The 20239-nt window shown below is 36.8% G+C and overlaps 2 long non-coding RNA genes across 7 annotated transcripts; both read right to left on the reverse strand.

Annotated features, from left to right (window-relative positions):
• Positions 1-12267: 12267 nt before the first annotated feature.
• LOC112198545 lies at positions 12268-13425 on the reverse strand. Of its 3 annotated transcripts, none has more exons than XR_005810052.1 (3): positions 13260-13424; positions 13024-13148; positions 12268-12466 (listed from the first exon to the last, which is right to left on the reverse strand). It is a non-coding gene; the product is annotated as an uncharacterized LOC112198545 (long non-coding RNA). The 3 variants fall into 3 exon arrangements; XR_005810051.1 differs by having other exon boundaries at positions 12268-12459; positions 13260-13423; XR_005810053.1 differs by lacking the exon at positions 12268-12466 and adding an exon at positions 12473-12623 and having other exon boundaries at positions 13260-13425.
• An 896-nt stretch (positions 13426-14321) lies between these two features.
• On the reverse strand, positions 14322-16698 carry LOC121052915. 4 transcript variants are annotated; one of them, XR_005810243.1, is made up of 5 exons: positions 16223-16698; positions 15588-15668; positions 15289-15489; positions 14958-15058; positions 14322-14561 (listed from the first exon to the last, which is right to left on the reverse strand). It is a non-coding gene; the product is annotated as an uncharacterized LOC121052915 (long non-coding RNA). The 4 variants fall into 4 exon arrangements; XR_005810240.1 differs by lacking the exon at positions 14322-14561 and having other exon boundaries at positions 14590-15058; XR_005810241.1 differs by lacking the exon at positions 14322-14561 and having other exon boundaries at positions 14591-15058; positions 15289-15474.
• Between the last annotated feature and the right edge of the window lie 3541 nt (positions 16699-20239).

The following is a 20239-nucleotide window of genomic DNA, read 5'->3' on the forward strand; positions in this document are numbered from 1 at the left end:
ATAATTATATTTGGAAGTAGAAGGCGAAATTTCACAATACAATTCTATGGCAGGTGATCGAGGGTTCATTGATTACTCTAGATTCCAGAAGGTAGTATAGAATACCCTTTTGATTTCATTAGCTTAATTATGTCAAACTGAAAAGGTAGGACTTCCATCTCTGTGAACTGTAAGACCATTACTGAGGAAGTGTTGGCTTAGCAGTTAGTTTAAAGTTAAGGATGGAGTTGAGAGTTTAACCAAAGAGCGTAGGAGATTAGTCCTAATTACTTTTTATGGACTAATAAACTTGAAAGCTTCAGACCCTCTTCGATAGTAATCTTAGAGGTTCATCCGGTGAATGATTCTCTTCAGTTTGTCTTGTTGGAAAATTTTGGTCTGCTATAGAGCTAAAGTTAACTTTGTTTAGCACCATAAACCCCACCCTTTTGCAGCAAGCGACATGGAGAGTGAGCTCTCTGAATTATTGCTTCTTGTTCTGGTTTAAATTTGGTGATATTGAATCATAAAAATGTAGGCCAAGTGCATGATTGTGTTCTGTTTCATTGTGGCTGGTATCTGTTGAATGCCTCCAACCTGCTTCTCGATGCTGCAAAGAGTATGTTAGTTTTTCAATTACCTTTTGAAGGCACCTAGTTTTAGAGTAAAAGGAACTGGAATTGAATATCTTTCAAATTTGTTTGTTCTAGCCATGTAAGAAAAATGAGGTGATTCTCTTTATATAATATTAGTCATCTTCTAGTAGATTGAATATGAATATTTTGCAGGATTGCTGATTTTGTGACTGCGAATCTAGATCCGTTAATACCAACGTAAGAATATCACCAAATTTTTGTAAAGTTTAGTTTGCATTATGTGCATTGTGATCATTATTTTGTATTTATCTGTCAAGCAGAAAGCGAAAGAAACGACGATCCTGTTGCTTTTGGAAATAGCTCTGGTACCATCTTCTCTTTACTTTTCATTTCTTGTTTACCATTTTCAAGAGAAATGCTGCTCTACTATTAAGATAAAATTGCTTCAAACAAAGAAATTGTTAGCACTATTGAACTGAGAACAACTTCCCAGCAAAATGTAAAATATGTTATGCTAAAAGTTCATGAAGCATTTGAATTCTTTCTATAGATAGAAATGTGGACTCAATCTTCATCCTTAGTCCTCAATTGTATTTCTGATAGTTATTTCAGTCTTGGGTCATTTGTTAAGGAAGTATGATTTTGATGATGCCTAAAACTTACTGTTATTGATGGAAGTAGCAGTAAAGCTAGAAAACATTTTGTGCTTGGTTCCTAAAATAACAAGATTAACCTTAACATTTGATTAGCAGTATCGTTGGCCTCTTCTTTTCCCTCCTCTGTAATGCAGTATCAAACCTTGTTGGGCTCTTTGCCCTTTTGCTTTCTGTTGTTGTAATGTCAAAAAAAAAAAAATTAGAACTCCTGGCTGCTAGCTGCCAGCCACCCACTGGCATAGTCACACAGGGTAGTGCAGCTGTGTGTTATATAATATGTATATGTCCATATGTCACTGAACTTAAATTTAATTGCTAGCTATAGCCTCATTCCCAGTTGGAATTGATGGCTGTTTTTTTTAGGGTAGCTAATCCCAATGCGGTCAAACATGCTCAGGTCCCATATGTTTTGTTTTCTTCTATATATCCACCACCAATATTGCTGTTCACACCTAGTCGAAAAAATATATATTGCTGTTTTGTTTTCTTCTATTATTCTGAATAACTTCTAGAGTGAACCTCATAATATATATATATATATATATATATATATAGCAGAAAGTTGTTCGATGTTTGCTTTAGATTGGGGCTGTGTTTTTGCTTCATGAAATTGTCTTGCTCTTACTATTTTGAGAAGCAGTAATCTTACTCTTGAATTTATTTCATGTACCGGATGGTGTCCAACTTAGATAGAAGTTAAGATTTGGAGAAGCCAATGATTATTGCTACAACGATCGGGCTAAGTGATATTACAATGTCAACAAATATCCATGAGCCTCCTATAGGTACGCATTGTATTATATTTGCTATAATTAGAGAACAAATTATTTAACTAACTAATTAAAACTTGTATATTAAAGGTCCAGAAAGAGAAGTGCGACGAAAGACAAGACGACTGAATTATGAGAATTTGCATACCCAGCTTAATGCTAAGATACCCATCACTTTGGTACAATATAATGGAAGGCCCACAGCTCCATATGCAGAATTATTCTTGAATTATATTAGCTTAATAGTTCGGAACTTTGCACCTATGAATGTGGAAAAATGGAATGACATCGAATCAGTTGATGTGACTAAGATGATTGAACGAATAACTGTGAGTGATAAATTTTTATTTCTTAACATTTTACATTTTTTATACGAGTACAATATTTTGTTTGAAATGAGTTTACTAATGTATATGCAGAGCAAGTTCGACATTAACATGTCTCTTCCTTGGGTTAAGAGATATATAAACAAAATGTGTATGACGGCATTCTTTAAATTCCGTTATAGCCTAAAGAAGTATTTTGAGAAATTCCCAACAGTGAATGAAGCACGAGAAAACAAGCCTAAAGCAGTTAAAACTCAAGCAGAATGGGATTTTCTGTGTGCTCGTTTTTCCAGTGAAGAATTACAGGTATCTTAATAGCTATTTCTAATGGCAACTTGTTGGTTTTTAGATTGTAAACCAATTTATTCATATATTTTTCTTAGATTTGATTAATAAGAGAAATGGAAGGGAAGTATTCAAAATTAATCATTTGATTTGTCAAACTTTTTAGATGAACTCACAGGATGCTGAAAACAAGTTGCATTTGACATATCACCACAATGCTTGGTCGAAGTATTTCATATCCCATGAAGATGAGATTGTAAGATTTGAAGAACTGAAGGAGCATGCCAAAATATTTGAAGAATTGAAGGAGGATGCCAAAAGAATGCAAGAATTGATTGCAAAATTTCCAGCTTAACACAAATAGTGTAGTTTCTTTTATGTTGACCAAACAAAGATTTCTTGATTGTTTGAAGTTAGTATTGATGGTTTATTTTTAGATTGTTTCGAGTTAGTAATGATGATTTATTTCTAGAAGATTTCGAGTTAGCAATAATTTATTCACTCTAAAGACTACTTCGAATTTTTACTTTAATCAGGAGCAAATACGTTTTTTTTTTATCCAGAAGATAATTTTGGTACTATTGATTTAATCATAGACACTTATGAAAAAAGCACATAAAACAAAGCCAAAAAAAAGACAAAAAAAAAAAAAAAAGAACAGTAAGAGTAATAAAAAAGGCTACTGTTTTATATTAAGATTTATGAATGAAAAAGTTACCAAAAAAGACATAGAATAAGTCAATGGAGACAGAAAAGAAAAAAATAGAGAATGAAAAAAATCAAGAAGACCTCCACAGGGATTCGAAGACTGAAAAATTGTGCAACGGTCTTACTAATTGAACTAGCAATGCAATCGTTATTCATAACTTCTAACATATATATACACACACACACACGCGCGTTTGGAGGCCACCGATTTCAAATATATACACACACACATATATATATATATATATATTTTTCAAATATATACACACACACACACAGATATATATATATATATATATATATATCAGTCCGTCTCAAGTATAGATCACCTTCACTTTCTGGCCACATTTTCACATCTTAACCATTCAGTTTTTAGGTCCTAATGTATAGATCACCTCTGCAAAAATTCAGCCAATTTGGTGATCGTTAAGGCATCCAAAACTGTAATTTACCATTATAAATACGAACGGTTCCGGTTTAACAGATTCGGTCCGTTCGTGTAAATTGCAGTTTTGGATGCCTTAACGATCACCAAATTGGCTGAAATTTTGCATAGGTGATCTATACATTAGGACCTAAAAAATGAACGGTTAAGATATAAAAATGTGACCAGAAAGTGGTTGAAAACAGCAAATCCGTACCGAAATTTCGGTACGGACTTCCTCACCTGAGAAATTTCGGTACCGAAATTTTGTTCAATGTACTTTCGAGGGATTGAAACACGTTTTAATCAAGAAGAACGGAATATTGATGTAGTACACAACCAAGAAGATGGTGGCTTATCAGTTTTTTCCCAAAAAGTTCGTCCATTTAGTGGGAAGAAATATGTATTGCTAGACCAAAAAGAAGTAAATAAAGCTCATTGGTATGTGCTATACAATTGTGAAGAAGTCCAACCATATCTCAAGTAAGTGAATTTTGTGAATTTTGTGTTTGTTTTAATTTTAGATTAACAAAAATTAACGTACTTTATTTAATTGTCTATTAACACGTGTAGAGAACACGAGGCTGAACTAAAGCAAACAAGTAATGCCAATTTATATAAAAGACAAGAAGAAGAGTTTCCTACTTGGTTTGAAAAACGAGTATGTTACCCGTATCCCAATTTTGATTAATGTTTTGTGTAATTTTTTTGTTAAAGTATGCTAATTCATTTTATATTATCTCTAGATGAGTCATTTAGTCCAAAGTGGATTGGTGGATGCAACTGATCAACTTTATTGTTTGGCTTGTAAACCTGATGTGCGTGCCCATACATATACTGGTTGTATTGTTGATGGGGTTAGGTTCCACACAGAAGATCTAGATGATCGTCGCACCACACAAAATAGTGGTATATATGTCCCTGGAGTTTTTGTTGGTGGAACACATGATTATTTTGGTGTTTTGCTAAATATTGTGAGATTAAGGTACATAGATATGCATCACGTTTTTCTATTCAAATGCAAGTGGTTCAACACAGACGAAACAAAGAGAGACGCGAGAAAAAGAGTACAACGTGATTATAATCTTATGAGCATTAATTCAAGCTTTGTCTGGTATGAGGATGAACCTTTTATACTTGCTAGTGAAGCGCATCAAGTGTTTTATCTAGATGATTATAAGTTGGGCCCTGAATGGAAAGTTGTCCAAAAAGTGCAAATGAGACATGTATGGGATGTCCCAGAGGTAGATGACGAGGATGAAGAGGTAGATGAGGAAAATTTTGATCCAGTGGCTAATAATGATGTATATCAGCAAGATGAATTCAATGAAATTGAATGGTCAGTTCAGGAAGAGGGTCTTGAAAATCCTCAATTACATCAAGAGGATATTGAGCCCGAAGTCATTGCTTCAAATGTCGAGAGTGACGAATGGATAGATGATGGTAGGCTTAATGATTTCATCTGTGATGATGTTGAAGAAAACGATACTGATTATGATGACAATGAAGAAATCATTTCAAGTGATGACAATAGTGATTAGTTTGCGATGTAATTTTTTTTTTTTGGTTGTATTAGTATATGCATTACTCTATACCTTTTTTTTTTTTGAATTAAGCGGTGGCTAAGTAACTGCAACTTCTTTTAATAACCTTTCATTGTTTTTCTATTCTCTTTAATATTATGGCTTTTCATTTATGTATGAAGTTTATGATTATTATTAGTAACGTGTATGTTCAACTTCTTTTAATAATTTTTCATTGTTTTTCTATTCTCTATAATATTATGACTTTTCATTTATTTATGAAGTTTATAATTATTATTAGTCACATGTATGTTCAAATTTTTAATTAGCTCGAAATTTGATTTGGATATCCAATGTAGTTGTAGTTTTGGCTCTTCTTGTAAGTCTTGCAAGTTAAACTTATTTTATTTCTCTTATAGTAACAGTGACAAAATGTCGAAACGTCTTCGTTCGAACGTTTCCGTTGCCCAAAAGGCTAATATTGGTATGTACAATACAATTTCTTTGCTACAAACATAGTATGTAAATATAGAATTATTTTATTTATTTCACTCATGATTACTCAAAATCATGTTAAATGAACAGGTGTCACTTTGACAAAACGGCGACGTGTACAAGCAAACGAACTTTCACTTCCAAATTCTTTGCAAGATGAACTTGATGTTCTTGATATGCCTACCTCTAATAGAACTACCCAAAGGGCTATTGCTAGTACCATTATCCAAAGGCCTACTGTTGGTAAGTTAGACTCTGACCATTTTGAATTAGGTTATATATATATATATATATATATATATATATATATATATATATATATATTCTTTATGGGTCTAAAACAACTGCTGCAATATTAAATTATTTCAACCCATGACTTGATTCCAAAAAAAAAAAAAAAATAGAAATCATAAGTTAAAGTTACATTGATTATAACAGGTGACTCAATGAATGCACACGTTCAGTGCCAAACTACTAACCAGCCATTAATAAATGCTACAACTGAAGGGTTGAATGATGCTAGGACATCAGTCGATATCCAAGGATCTACTACAGGTACTCATTGTCTTGCTTTGTTGTATTTAAAATTTATTAATTATACATGTACTTCACTAATTAAATTTTTAACAGAAGGTCCAGAAAAAAAGTGCGTGGAAAGACAAGAGGTTTAAATGCTGATAAGGTGCATGAGCAGCTTGGTACTAAAATACCTGTGACTTTCAAGAAAGAAAATGGCAGACCCACAGGTCCATATGCAGAAATGTTTGCTAATGAAATTGGATTCACCATTCGGAATCATGCACCTCTAAATGTGGAAAAATGGAAGGAAGTAAAACCAGAAGATAGGACAAGTTTGATCAAAAGAATAACTGTGAGTGATTTTTTTTTTCCTAAATAATTTTCTTATTTTATTATATAACTATAGTAAAGTATTTTGTCTAACATTAAATTATTTATATGCAGACTAAGTACGACATTGACATGTCTCTACCTTGGGTTAAGAGATATGTGAATAAATCTTTTGGAACAGTGTTTGCTAACTTTCGTTATAAGCTGAAGAAGCATTTTGAGCAATTCTCAACAAAAGTGGAAGCATTAGAAAATAAACACAAAGATGTTAAAACTGAAGAAGAATGGGCTTTTCTGTGCACTTATTTTTCTAGTGAAGATTTTCAGGTACGTACAAGATTGTTTGTTTATTCTTTTTATTTTTGCTATAGTTGTTTTTCAAATACTACACTAATTTTGTTAATAATTTCTACATTTCAGTTTGCTTTTTAATGATAAGAACATAAAATTACAATTCCAAAATAATCATTTGATATGTTATACTTTCCAGATTGTTTCAGAGAAAAATTCTATTAATAGGTCACATTTGAAATATCACCATAAAGCAGGGTCGAAGTCTTTTATGTCGCATCAAGAACAGATTGTAAGTTATCTATATAATTTTATTAATTAATATATTGAAACTATTATACATGTCTTAACAACATTTTTTTTGTTTAATGCAATAGGCTGCACAATCAGGGGAGATGCTAGGTGCAATTGAACGCTTTGAAATGGAGTACAAAAGCATTAAAAAAGGTTGGGACTTGGGAGCGAAAGAATTATGGGTAAGTGACCTATTGATGTATATAATATAACTTGAATTATAGATGTATAACTATATATGCATATTCATACGTAGATATGTATTTATATAAAAAACAATTACATAGATTAAGATGATGAATATACCTATAGATTATAAGAGATTATTTTGATTTACTAGGAACTAAGCATACACACTTAAATGTATTTTCTTTTATTTGCAGGATCAAATGGTTAAGATGCGAACTGAGACAACCCTTCCTGATGGGACTCAAACTATGAATGATGATGAAATATGTGCAAAGGTTCTTGGAGTAAAATCAGGCTACATCAAGGGTTGTGGTTTTGGCCCTAGGCCTCCACCATCTAGCACTTCTCGATCGTCACTAGATGAAATGTCTGAGAAGAATAAAGAGTTAGAAGATAAACTTGAAGAGACCCAAGATACTATAAAGGCTCAACAAGAAAAGATTGATGCACAAAACGTGCTGATCCAAGAATTGCAGGAGCAAGGCAAAAAGTTTGAGCAGTTCATGGCAACCTTTATGAACCAACAAGCATCAAGTTAGTTATGCTTATCTAGGATTTAGTATCAGTTAAACAAGTTAATTGACTTTTGGATCATTTTTAGTTCAATATTGACTTTAGACTATTCCAATTAGTAGTTATGGTAGACAACATTATGAATTATTATTTTGTTTACTGTTTAACTAGTTTTGAATAAGAATCCTCTTTTTAGAATAAAATAATATGTATCGCTGACAGGTCGTATCGTAATAAGAAGACAACTGCAACAAAAATAAATTTCCTCGCTATAGATTAAAATCAATAACGACAAAAATAAATTTTCTCACTGTAGACTGTAGATCCTACACTGACGGAAAACACATTCCTCGTTGAGTATCTTTATCGAGAAAACTTTTTCTTCTTAAAAAGATACATATTACGATGAAACAAAATTTCCTCGCTGAAATCAGTTTATAGAGAGGAAAAACTTCCTCGCCCAAAGTTATTTATAACGACGAAAATATTTTTGTCCCAAAAACTGTAGTCCATACACCGACGAAAAACACATTCCTCACTATTGAGTATCTTTATCGAGAAAACCTTTTCTCATTGAAAAGATACATTTTACGAAGAAACAAAATTTCCTCGCTGAAAACAGTTTATAGCGAAGAAAAACTTGGTCGCCCAAAGCTATTTATAACGACGAAAATATTTTCGTTCCAAAAACCGTAGTTCCAATGCCGATGTAAAACATATTCCTCGTTGTTAAGTATCTTTAACGAGAAAACTTTTTCTCGCTGAAAGAATACATGGTACAATGAAACAAAATATCCTCGCTAAAAAAGGTTTACAGCGAGAAAAAGCTTCCTCACCCAAAGCTTATAACGACAAAAATTCGTCGCAGAAAAAGTAGTTTAAATATTTTATTTATTTACATTTTTTAATTTTAGTTATCATTGGCGAGGAAATAATTAATTTCGCGATGAAATCTAGTATGTCGGAAAATATATTTAACGACTATTTTCTAATCGTTGAACTTTTCTAACGAGAAAAAGTATGGGTTTGAGTGAGGAAAGAAATTGTCGCTATAGAATAACAGCGAGACAAATAGATTTCATCACTGAAAGGGTTTGACAAGGACATTTTTTTTTCGTCGCTAAACCTTTTCTTGACGAGCATTCTCCGACGAATTGAAGACGAAAAGAATTTCCTCGCTGAAGTACTTCCGCGACGAAATGTCTGTTTTTAGCGAGGAATTTGTTTCTCGCAAATGAGGTTTTTTGTTGTAGTGCATGATTAGTTGGTATCTCGGTTTCTCTAGCGAAAACCGAGGGGAATTTATCAAAGCATGTTGTTATTTGAAAATGGGTTACATTATATGCATGAGGGAGGCTAGGTGCAAAAACCTACGCTCCTATTTATCTCATTGATCAAAGTCTCTATTTTATTTTGTTTTTATTAGCTTAGTTAATTTTTGTGCAACTTATTTTACTTTATAGAAATTAAAATCAACAAAACCGATTCACCACTTTACCATTGTAAATATCATTATTGATAGTTTTGGCTTCCAAAGGGCCGAGACTATTAATTTGTAAAAAGATAGACTCACATGTGTTTTCTAGGTTTTATTTTCGCGGTAATCTAGTTAGGGTAGAGTTACTCAATCCCTTGGGTATGATACTCTTACTTTTCCCCTTTACTAAAACTTGACCTCCTATACTTGGGAGTAGGAGATATCATTTTTGCACATATTTTTCTACTCAATGATGTCCCCAACATATATTTTCTTTAGTGTCCTTTGCATAGGATGCTCTCGATCCTAGTTTTGCTAAAGAGCAGGCTTTGCAGAACGAATGATGGGCTTGAGAAACAACCAATGAGGATTTTGGTTGAGCCCTGAAGTCACAATTGACTTTAGAAGTAGGAGGAGTCAAACAATAGTCCATGGCGGCAAAGCCATGTTGTTGCCGTAGGTGGTAGACGGCGCCGACCCTAAGTGGCCGGTCTTGCACAATCTTGGCGCCGTGAGGCGCAGGTGCATCTCCTCAAACCAATTTTTGATTTTTACTTCTCTTCGTTCTGAAGAATGGATGTCCTTGTAAAGTTTTTAATATACGGATCATCATATCACGACCTGGGTGTCCCAAACGGTCATGCCAAAGTGCCCATATGTGTCGGAATCCCATAAATCATCTCTCATAACATGATTGGATTCAATTATTCGAATAGTGGTTGCATACAACTCTCTAGAACGACACATAAGTTTCTCTAAGACTCTTTTATGTCTGTAGTCATTAGAGGTGATGCAAAGGAACTCTTGTCCATTCTCACAATGTGTTTCCACATGAAAACTATTGGCTCTTATATCTTTGAAGCTCAAAAGGGTTCTTTCAGCCCTAGGAGTGTAGAGAGCTTCAGTGACATTAATGATTGTGCCATGTGGCAACAAGAATTGAGCTGGTCCTCGACCATGAATTAATTTAGATGACCCTGCCATCGTAGTCACTGAAGATCGAGTAGGCGCCATCTCAAGAAATAACTGCCTATTTTGAAGTATGGTGTGCGTAGTAGCACTATCCATGAGGCATTCTAGCTCTCCGGGAAACATACTTGAATGAATAAAGTTCGAATCAAAATCGACACTTTATTTCAATGAAAGCCAATGATTACGTCAAAGTTTCTAAATTTAATCCAAAAAGGATAATTAAGTTTAGACAAGTAGTAGTTACTCTATCCATTTGGTAATTCCAATTTGGTTGTGACCAGGTAAGATAAGGCGAGATTTTGGTGGAGCGTTGCTTCACTTTTAAAACCGTTCTCTCAGTTCAAACCTTTCCTAGACATCACAATTACTCTTGAGTACGCCTAGCGAGAAAGAGTTATAACCACTGTCTTTGTTGATAGTTTCTAAAAAATTTTGGATTTGGATTGAAACCAATGACGTTTATATGGTCAAATTTTTATGCTTACGAACGCTTGATTATACGCATTTATATGCGTATAATTATATCTAAAACACTATAAATAAGAAAATCCCCATGTCAATTAATATGTAATTAGTTTATTTTTATTTATTTTGTAGAAAATAAGCGGAATTGCAGAAACAAGACAAAATGAGGCAAAATTGGAGCAAATTAGAGTTTTCGACAAAATGACGAAATTGGCAACGCCGGTCAACTAGGGTCAAGGTCATGAGGGGTAGCTAAACAACATGCGGATGAGCATTGAGGAAACTAAAGATAAAAAAAAAATGCAGCTTGATTAATTAAGTTAATTAATCAAGTGATTAATTACCTAATTGATCAAGTAACCTCCTTTATTTTGAACCCAAAGCCCACGTGCAGCATAAGCATAATTGCTTAATTGGCCTCTTCAATCATCTGCGCGCATCCATCAACTTTATCTCCTTTTCTCTCCTAGCCATACACACGCCGCCACGTCATCAAGGTTTTGCTTTTAGCAGCACACCACCGGGCACCGGCTTTCTATTTAATCCTTTCCTCTTACCTACACTTTGCAGACTCACCCAACAACAGCCGCACCACACCAAACAGAGGCAGCCCCTTTGGGCTGCTCTCTCTCCTCTCCTTGTTCTCCTCCATTTTTCCTCTTTTCTTCAGTTTTATTTTAGGGATTTTAAGGATTTACTCACACAAAGATTCAAGGATCTATCAAAGGGCTCAACCTCTACAAGATTCAAGAATTGGGTAATTATGGGAGTTATAATTCAAGAGTAGTCATGTTGGCTTTCTAGCTAATTGTGGCTATCATTGTTTTCTCCTACACTTCTCTTCTTTTCTCTTTGAATTTTGTAGTTTTGATGTCTATAATTATGGGTTGTGAGTAATTTTCTTATTGGGTTTTAGGGTTGTGTCCCTAACCCAAATTTTGTGTAAAAGATGTTTAATTTAATGTAATGATGCAATTTTCATATGATGGATGCTTATATCTATTTTTGTTGGGTTAAAATGCATGTCTAGGAGCCTAGTCAACTCTAAGGTGTGTATTTTGAGCATGTCTAGGATGGAGTTAGGGGCTTGACTCCCTCTAATTCCTAAGCTAGAAACCTTCAATTTCGTATTCGAGGGGTTATAAGCATGGTGATTTACACCCGTTGCGTGATTGCGCGGGCGGGTCGCTTAGTAGTCTAATTCCTCGATCTCTACGCTTCTTGATGTGAATTAGTGACCCTTGAACCGGCTCTAATTCATGCCAAGTGAGTCCCTACGGCCCTTGAACCGGAGTAGGAATATCATGAAAGGGAATTTCGGTCCTTGAGCCTTGAACCGCCTTGGATACGACCAGAGCCGTCTCAAACTTTTCGGAGGCCCTGTGCGAAAGTTTAAGATGCGGCCCTCCAAGCTTCAATCTTATATGAAATTTATACTTGAACAATCACACAATGTAAAATCAAATAACCATGATCAATATATATCATTAGATGAGCCTACAAAAGAGGCTAAATATTCAATACAAACATAAAGTTTGCAGCAAAAAATAATTACAAAAAGATGCTTTGATCTGAAACCCTCAAAATAACACATTCTAGCAGTGTTGATTGATATTCATTTGAAAATCCATCTCCTTGCCTTCTTACCTGCAAACTGATCAATTAGCTTATCACAATTGATTTATCACAATTGATTTTTCCAAGATATTCGTTCTCAATAGAAATCAAAGCAAGTCCATTTAGCCTTTCTTGTGACATAGTTGATCGCAAATAAGACTTCAATAACTTTAACTTGGAAAAACTCCTCTCAGCTGAAGCAACAGTAACAGGCACAGTTAACAATATTCGATATGCAAGTCTAACAATTGGGCAAGTATTCCTTTCCTGTAAGAAATTCAATCATGACCCAAATTATCGACAACTACATTGCCATCAGTGTGCTCTTCCACATTATCTTCCCTATCAGTGTGCTCTTCTGCCACTTCATTAACTAAATGCCCACCCAAACCTTCTGATTCTCTACTAATGAACCTTTCAAGACTTCCCCTTAAAGAATTAACCAACTCTGCATTTTTTTCTTCTTTAAGCGTTTTGCATGTCCAGATAAACATTTTCTTTTAGGAGGCATGCTTCTAAATTTTAGCAAATCAATTCAAGCAACATCCCCAGACAATTCAAGCAAAATTAGCAAATCAATGTGAAGGAGGGAACCTGATTCCTTGAACTCAAATCATAGTCTGTGACTCTGAGTTTGTTCACTGCTCGACTTCTCCAATTTCTCAATTCCAGAATCCCACAAAATTGCTTGATGGCCTACTGACCTAGACCTTTGTAATCTGGAAACCAAATCAAACCCAGATCAAACCATTAGGAATAACCCATCAAAGAATCATTACGGGACCGAGTAAATAACACAGCAAATATTGATTAATTTGATTCAATCATACCTGAGTGGCTGGATAGAGAGGTACTGAGGTCGACTGATCGATGAGAATTGAGGAGAAGAGAGGAGAGACAGAGGTTAGAGACTCACAGAACGCAGAAAAAAGAGGAGGATAAAGTTTGGTTGTGTTTGTGACTTTGTGTGGCTGGATAGAGAGAGGTAGGCACCTAATTTCACATCATCTGAAGGTTTTAATATTTATTTATTAAATATAAAACTATTAAAAAAATTGGGCCCTCTAAAGAGGGTATCAGGTGAACCTAGCAAGAGGAGTAGAGGACCATGGGGGGCCTATTTTATATTATTTATAATTATTAATATATATTAATATATATATAAAACCACAAAAAAAAAAAAAAATTTGGGGCCCTCTCAATTAGGGGCCCTGTGCTGTCGCTCATGTTGCACAGCTTGAGAGCCGGCCCTGGATACGACTACCGCCAAAATAGGAAATATGCATCTATATTAGATTAGCTTCCGACACATGAGATTTGGGTGAAGGAACCTCCCTAACACCCAACATTCTCATTTTTATTGTTTACATTTCATTTTTATTTTTATTGCTTTACATTCATTATCTTTTTGTTAAGTTGAAATCAACTCCCAAATATTGAACTCATCCACTCATTTGTGCATATCTACCACTAGGTTCTTAGTTTTGATTAGGCTTTGGTGAAAATCAAAGCCGAGCATTGCTAAGGCTTGGTGCCTTAGATTAACATTTTTATTTATTTTCTTTTTCTTTTCTTTGTTTACTAAGTGTCTTTAGTTCCGATTACCCAAGGATTGTGGGTTAGCCACTAATCCCCGTGGTACGATAAACTTTGGGCATAATATTTCCCTATCTTGACAATGATACGTACGCTTGCGTAAATGTGTATTCAAGTCAACGCTCTTAGTCCATAGCCTACGAACGCTCTTAGTTCATAAAAATCGATGCTCACGGACGTTCTTAGTCTGAAGATTACGAACGCTCTTAGTTAGTATGTAGCGTGAATCCCCACGATTCCGCTTTTAGCAAATCAAACCCACGTTATAGAAAGGTGGGATGTAGAAGAAGGGATTTTGTAAGTCCCCGAAGAAAAGTAAATTTAAATTTCAAAAACGGGAACAACTTACTTGTGAAAACTTACTCATAAATTTCGGAACTTGAAATTCTCAATACACGTGAGTGTTGATGCAGGCGTGTAAGATTGCAGGCGTGCTATCGATCCTGGGTCAGGGATTGCAAACTATCTTTCAATCCCTGCTGTGTGGCCGATACAAGTCTGCCCGAGGTAAGCCGAGGTGCTTGTAACGCCCCAAACTGCACCTCACCAGCTAGAGCATGTTACAGTGCCGCGTGTCTCTAAAACATAAGCTGGATAATCCAACTTACGTCTTAAATTACCGCAAGGCATTTTACTCAAAACAAACCATAATTTATGAAATTCGAAACTCAGAGTTTAAATCGAAAGCGTGAAATAGTTTGAGGTGTAAAACATTCTAGCTTTCTTTGAAGTCAAACTAAAGATCACAAGGCAAGAATAGTGTCAAAATACAACTCAAAAATGACATTTTCACGATTAACCAAAACATGGCTCATTGACGGTGTGGGTAAATGGTTGAAGAATAAGGCAATTGCAAGACAAACAATTCATGGCAAGATTTCCAATAATACAAGAAATGTGCCAAACACTAGGATATGAAATTGAAACCTTACGTGTGATTTCAAAGTTTCAAAGACACTTAGCATTGAACAATTATGCACACCCAGCTTGATTCAGCGCTCTCCATTCTTGTGCACAGTACCTGCATCCAAAGCTGTTGTAGGGGTGAGTTTCCGTCCTCGCTACTCAATAAAGACTCAACCCGACTAGGTTTGAAAACTATATATTTAATTTACTGGCCAGTATGTGAAAACTATATGTATATATATATATATAGATAAAGACCAAGATCAAATCATAAGATGTAGATTTTGTCTCGAAAATATTTGCGGGCCTAGAAAACACAAATCTGATGATCGGTCACTATGCCAACTACACCCTTACCAAGATTAACATTTTCAACCGGCAAGGAGTAGCGAGAGTGTCCATTTACGCCGTATCACCTAGAAATAGTGCCACACCACAAGCGATGTCAGACACTATACCGTCCATACAGCCCCTCCGGAGGTTTAGGGGATTGAAACCCAAGGTAGTCGCTATGCTCCGCTCACTCTCAGGTCATCATACAATCTCGAAAATCAAAATCTTTAAATTCATAAGGAAATAACTATAGCCATGCAATCACCATTGTATATACATTATATATGAAAGCCACTAATCAAGAAGAGTCTTGAATCCCCTACCTGATATTCCTGGGGCTTGAGCCTTTACTCCACAATGTTCGGCAAACACCACCACTACTTGCATCGTGGATAACTGGAGGTCTGTCCGACAAATCCAATGTTAATTTCTTATTTTCATGAACAAACTTATCTCAAGCTTATCATGCTTAAAGGACTTAATTACTCAAAATTCCTTGATTTACCAATAACTACCGATGAGCCTCCAATTTCAAATAAACATATGGTATGACCACACTCATCTCAATGAACTTGTTTGCATTATTGGTATTTGGAGTCTCTGTCCAAGCTTATAAATTAAGCTCTACCTTATATTCATTTTCAATTGGGTTGCTCACTACACAAATCGAACAAAACCAACCTTTGCATTCACTTAATTCCAATTAAACAAATCTGGTACTTCATTACATTTAATGGCTACGAGATCATTTTGACTCTTTTGTCATTTCTTGCATAATTAAGATACCAATTACACCTTTCAACTTTCAATTAAACCAATTTGTAATCTTGTGCAGTATCTTACCAAATAGTCAAAACCACACCACCCAGCACACCTATAGCAGCCTAACAGTACTTTGACCAAAATATAATCAAATCCAAGTTCCAACAATAACAATCCAAATTGGTTTCCCACTTACCCTATAAATTAGCTTAAACATTTTCCTTCTTGCTGCGTTGTTAGACAAGAAGCAGCAGCACGCCTTCTTCTACTTCTCTGGTTCCTTCTCTCTTCTCAACGCATGACTCCATTGGAACTAGCTCCAACTTGTTATCCGACTCTACCCATTGAACTCACCCAATTAAGTCCCAGCCTCCCATCATCATCGAAAACCAAAAGCCAAGTTCAAAAACCCAAAATCAAACTTATTTCTTTGATAATCAAAGATTGAACACGAGATAGGTTCCCAGACGTATACTTACAACTTGGAGAGGTCTGGGTCTTCTGCCGCAAAGCCCACGAACAAGGGAACCTATGCAATCGAGTCCGGCATCGTCGTCACCAGCAATGAAGTTATTAACAACAATCAGAACCCAATTTCTCTTAAAACCAAAATCCAAAATAGATGGGTTCTTGGGTTTTCACCTCACAATGACAAGAGGAGAAGAACGATGATCTTGCATGTCGGGTTCTACAACTCCTCAATGTCGACCGTGCATCGCCGAATGACCCGAACTCCATCTCTGCCGTAGCCTCGAACTGAAGATTGGCGTCAAACCCCGAACTAACCAGCAGCTACGTTGTCATGACCATGATCAAGGCGTGATGTCTTCAGAGAGGATAAGAGAGAGCGGGAGAGACCGAGAGAGAGTTCTTGAGAGGAAGAGAGTGCATGCGAGAAGCTTCTGGTCGAATTCCAGACCAAGCTCATCATTTTATGGTCCAGCGTGTGAAATTGCACTCTGGCCCTCAAGTTTACACTATTATCACATTTGTGACCCCAAAGTGGATTGGGTTGTTCCAAGCTTTCTCTATAGGCCCAATTCGAAAATAAAAACCTTCGAACCCAAACGAAATCAAGCAACGTCATAGTCCACAATAAAAATTGTTGACTGAAATTTATTTGCTATTTCAGTTCGTAAAACCTAAAACCTTAAATATATCGGGGCTCACAGAGTTGGCCGACGGATGTGTGCGCAAAGGCGAGTAAGCGCTGCAGGGGCAGGCACGCAGATGAGGCTAGCGTGGGCAAGGAGCTACTGCAGTGATGCTTGAAGGTGGCAGCGGCAGTTTTCAATGATTTTTGTTGAAATTCAGAGCAAATTTGCCTCTTGAACAGGTTTCACTTTGATTAGTGGTTAGATAGAAAAGACAGAGACGAACAACTTTGATGAAGGAAGGATTTTGATCTGAGGTCCCTATCAAGAATTTTTGGGGCTTGCAAGAAGGTTGATCTGCACAGTAACTAGCGTCTTGCTGTGCTGCAGGGGCAGCAGGCGTGCGGCGATGCTGCAAGGGCAGTAGGCTGCACACGGGTGCGTAAGGGCTGCAGGGGGAAGCAGGTGGTCGGGCTAGCGCGGGCTAGGTGCAGCGGTGATGAAGAAAATTTTCTGGTTTTTTGTTTTTGTTTTGTGGTTAGAGCTCGTGCTGATAACATGTTTAAGTATGAGATATTTTGAGAGAGATTGATGAGAGAATTGTGTTTTCATTATTGAGAATAGGAGCCCTATATATAGGGATTACAAAGTGCATATTACAAGGAAAACTAATCCGAGTAAGACTAGGAATTCTAGAATCTTCTCTCCTTTTACAACCATGAAACTAATCCTAGTATGAATAGGCACACAAAACTGATTTTCCTTCAACACATTTACCCAATTTTGGGGTTAATTAACTCCACTTACCCAAACACTCTAAGAGATTGTCCACTTACCCAAACACTCTAAGAAATCATTTCCCTAATACCCAATTGAGTATTTTTTTTTTATTCATTTTTATTTATTTTTGGGACAATTTTGCCCTCTCCTTCTTTGTCACTTAGAGAGAGAAGTCATCGGAGACCTGACTGGACTCCCGTGACCAGTGGCCGGCCGCGGACTCCAGCGACAGGTCACCGGAATCCCGAATCCGGCTACAGAACTTGTGACCGGATTCCGGCGTCTAAATTTATTGCTCCCTAATAATACCCAGTAACCATATTATTGCCCCCCAATAATATTATTGTCTCCCAATAATCATATTATTGCCTCCCAATACTCATTTTATTGCCTTCCAATAATCATATCATTGCCTCCTAATAATCATATTATTGCCCCCAATAATCATATTATTACCCTCCAATAATCATATTATTTTCCCTCAAGTGAATTGCATAAACTCTCAAAACCAAAATGAATACACTACAGACACAATTGATCAATTTATATGTTCATTGCTCGACTGTTGAACATTTTTAAACCTCACTGGTCCTCATCATGACCACCACTTCTCCTCTTCAGTCCATAAAAGATGCGAGGTTTCAAATCCCCACAAAATCTCATTTCCCCCAAAATCCCCAAAATGCCCCAACTCGCTCAGGCCTACGCCTACGTGCCGTCGACGGAGCGCGTCCAGGGGATCCTGATCTCCGGCGACCCCAAATCCAACAAGCTCCTCTACACCAATGGTAGATCCGTGATCATCATGAACCTCGACAACCTTCTCGACGTCGCCGTCTATGCGGAGCACGCCTACCTAGCTATCGTTGCCAGATTCTCCCCCAACTGCGAGTAGATCGCGCTCGTCAACGTCTCCGGCACAATCAGGATCTGGGGGACCCACAACGATTTCGTCTTCAAGAAAGAGATCAAGGTCCTCTCGGGTTGGATCGACGACCTCCAGTGGTCCGCCGACAGAATGAGGATCGTCGCCTACAGCGAAGGCAAAGGGAGACCTTGGGCTGCGCGGGAAGTCGAGCTCGTGAAGTTCATGGAAGGTTTGATGGAAGAGGAGGTGGCGGTGATGGAGGCGATGGAAGCTTTCAGGTGAAACATAGATCTAAGGCACAGAGAGATAGAGAGAGAGAGAGAGAGAGAGAGAGAGAGAGAGAGAGAGAGTAGATCGGGGGAGAGTGGAGAGACACAGGGAGATGCACATGTAATTAATTAATTGAGTTAAGGGCAAAACTATCATTAAATATTAAATTGGGGATGGGAGTAAAAAACTCTTAATGGAGTAATTGGGAGTATATTGGCCCAAATTTGGATAAGTGATCACGGCACCTTTAGGATAAAAATTGTCCACTTACTCCACTAAGAGTTTTTTACTCCCATTTACACAATCTAACATCCATTGACAGTATTGCCCTTATTTTAATTAATAAATTACATTCAACTCTCTCTTAGACTCTCTCTCTCTCTCTCCATGTCTGCAGAACGAAAATTTCCGGTGGTCCTCCGATTCAACTCTTGGTTTGCTCCTCCTCGAAACCACAACCGTCGATAACCACCACCGAGCTCCAGCAATGGCGTCCTCTAGGGTTTTGCTCTAGCAGGGGTGGTCGGGTTTCTAGTAAAGCTACTCGATCGGGTGCAGCAGTGGCCAGGCTGTGGCTAGGGCGCGACGCTTGGAGGACAACCTAGTCGGGAGGCGGGACGGGAGTGGAGTGACGGTGGTCGACCACTGGAGGTGATCGGGCAGGGTTGGTGCGACGGTAGTGTTGGTGCAGGGCATGCCTGGGTCATTGCTAGTGGGCTTCTGAAACAAGTGGGATTTGGTCTGGGTTTGGGAAATTCAAGCTTTGGGAAGAAATTGTCTGTTGCTTGGCCATATCCCAAATTCTCTGCAATGTTTAGAGGCAGAGAACCAATACCAAGCAGAATAGCCAAAAAAAAAAAATTCAATGTCATTGGATGTGTCTGTAACTCTCTCTCTCTCTCTCTCGCTGAAGGAAGAAGAGGGATAAGCAAATGTTGTATCTGGGCTTTGATTGCGGTGGTTTGTTTCTTCAAAAAATTGGCCGATTTCAATATGGGATGTTGCTAGAAGTTATTGTTTTGTTTATTATGATTTAGTTGGGCAATAATAAGATCATTAGTGGGCAATAAAACGATTATTGGAAGATAATAGTAAGATTATTGGGGGGCAATAAAATATTTATTGGGCAATAATAAGATTATTACGGGACAATAATAAGATTATTGGGGGACAATAATAAGATTATTTATTTGGATAAACC

This window comes from Rosa chinensis, chromosome 4 (assembly GCF_002994745.2).
Source record: "Rosa chinensis cultivar Old Blush chromosome 4, RchiOBHm-V2, whole genome shotgun sequence".
Taxonomy (NCBI): domain Eukaryota; kingdom Viridiplantae; phylum Streptophyta; class Magnoliopsida; order Rosales; family Rosaceae; genus Rosa; species Rosa chinensis.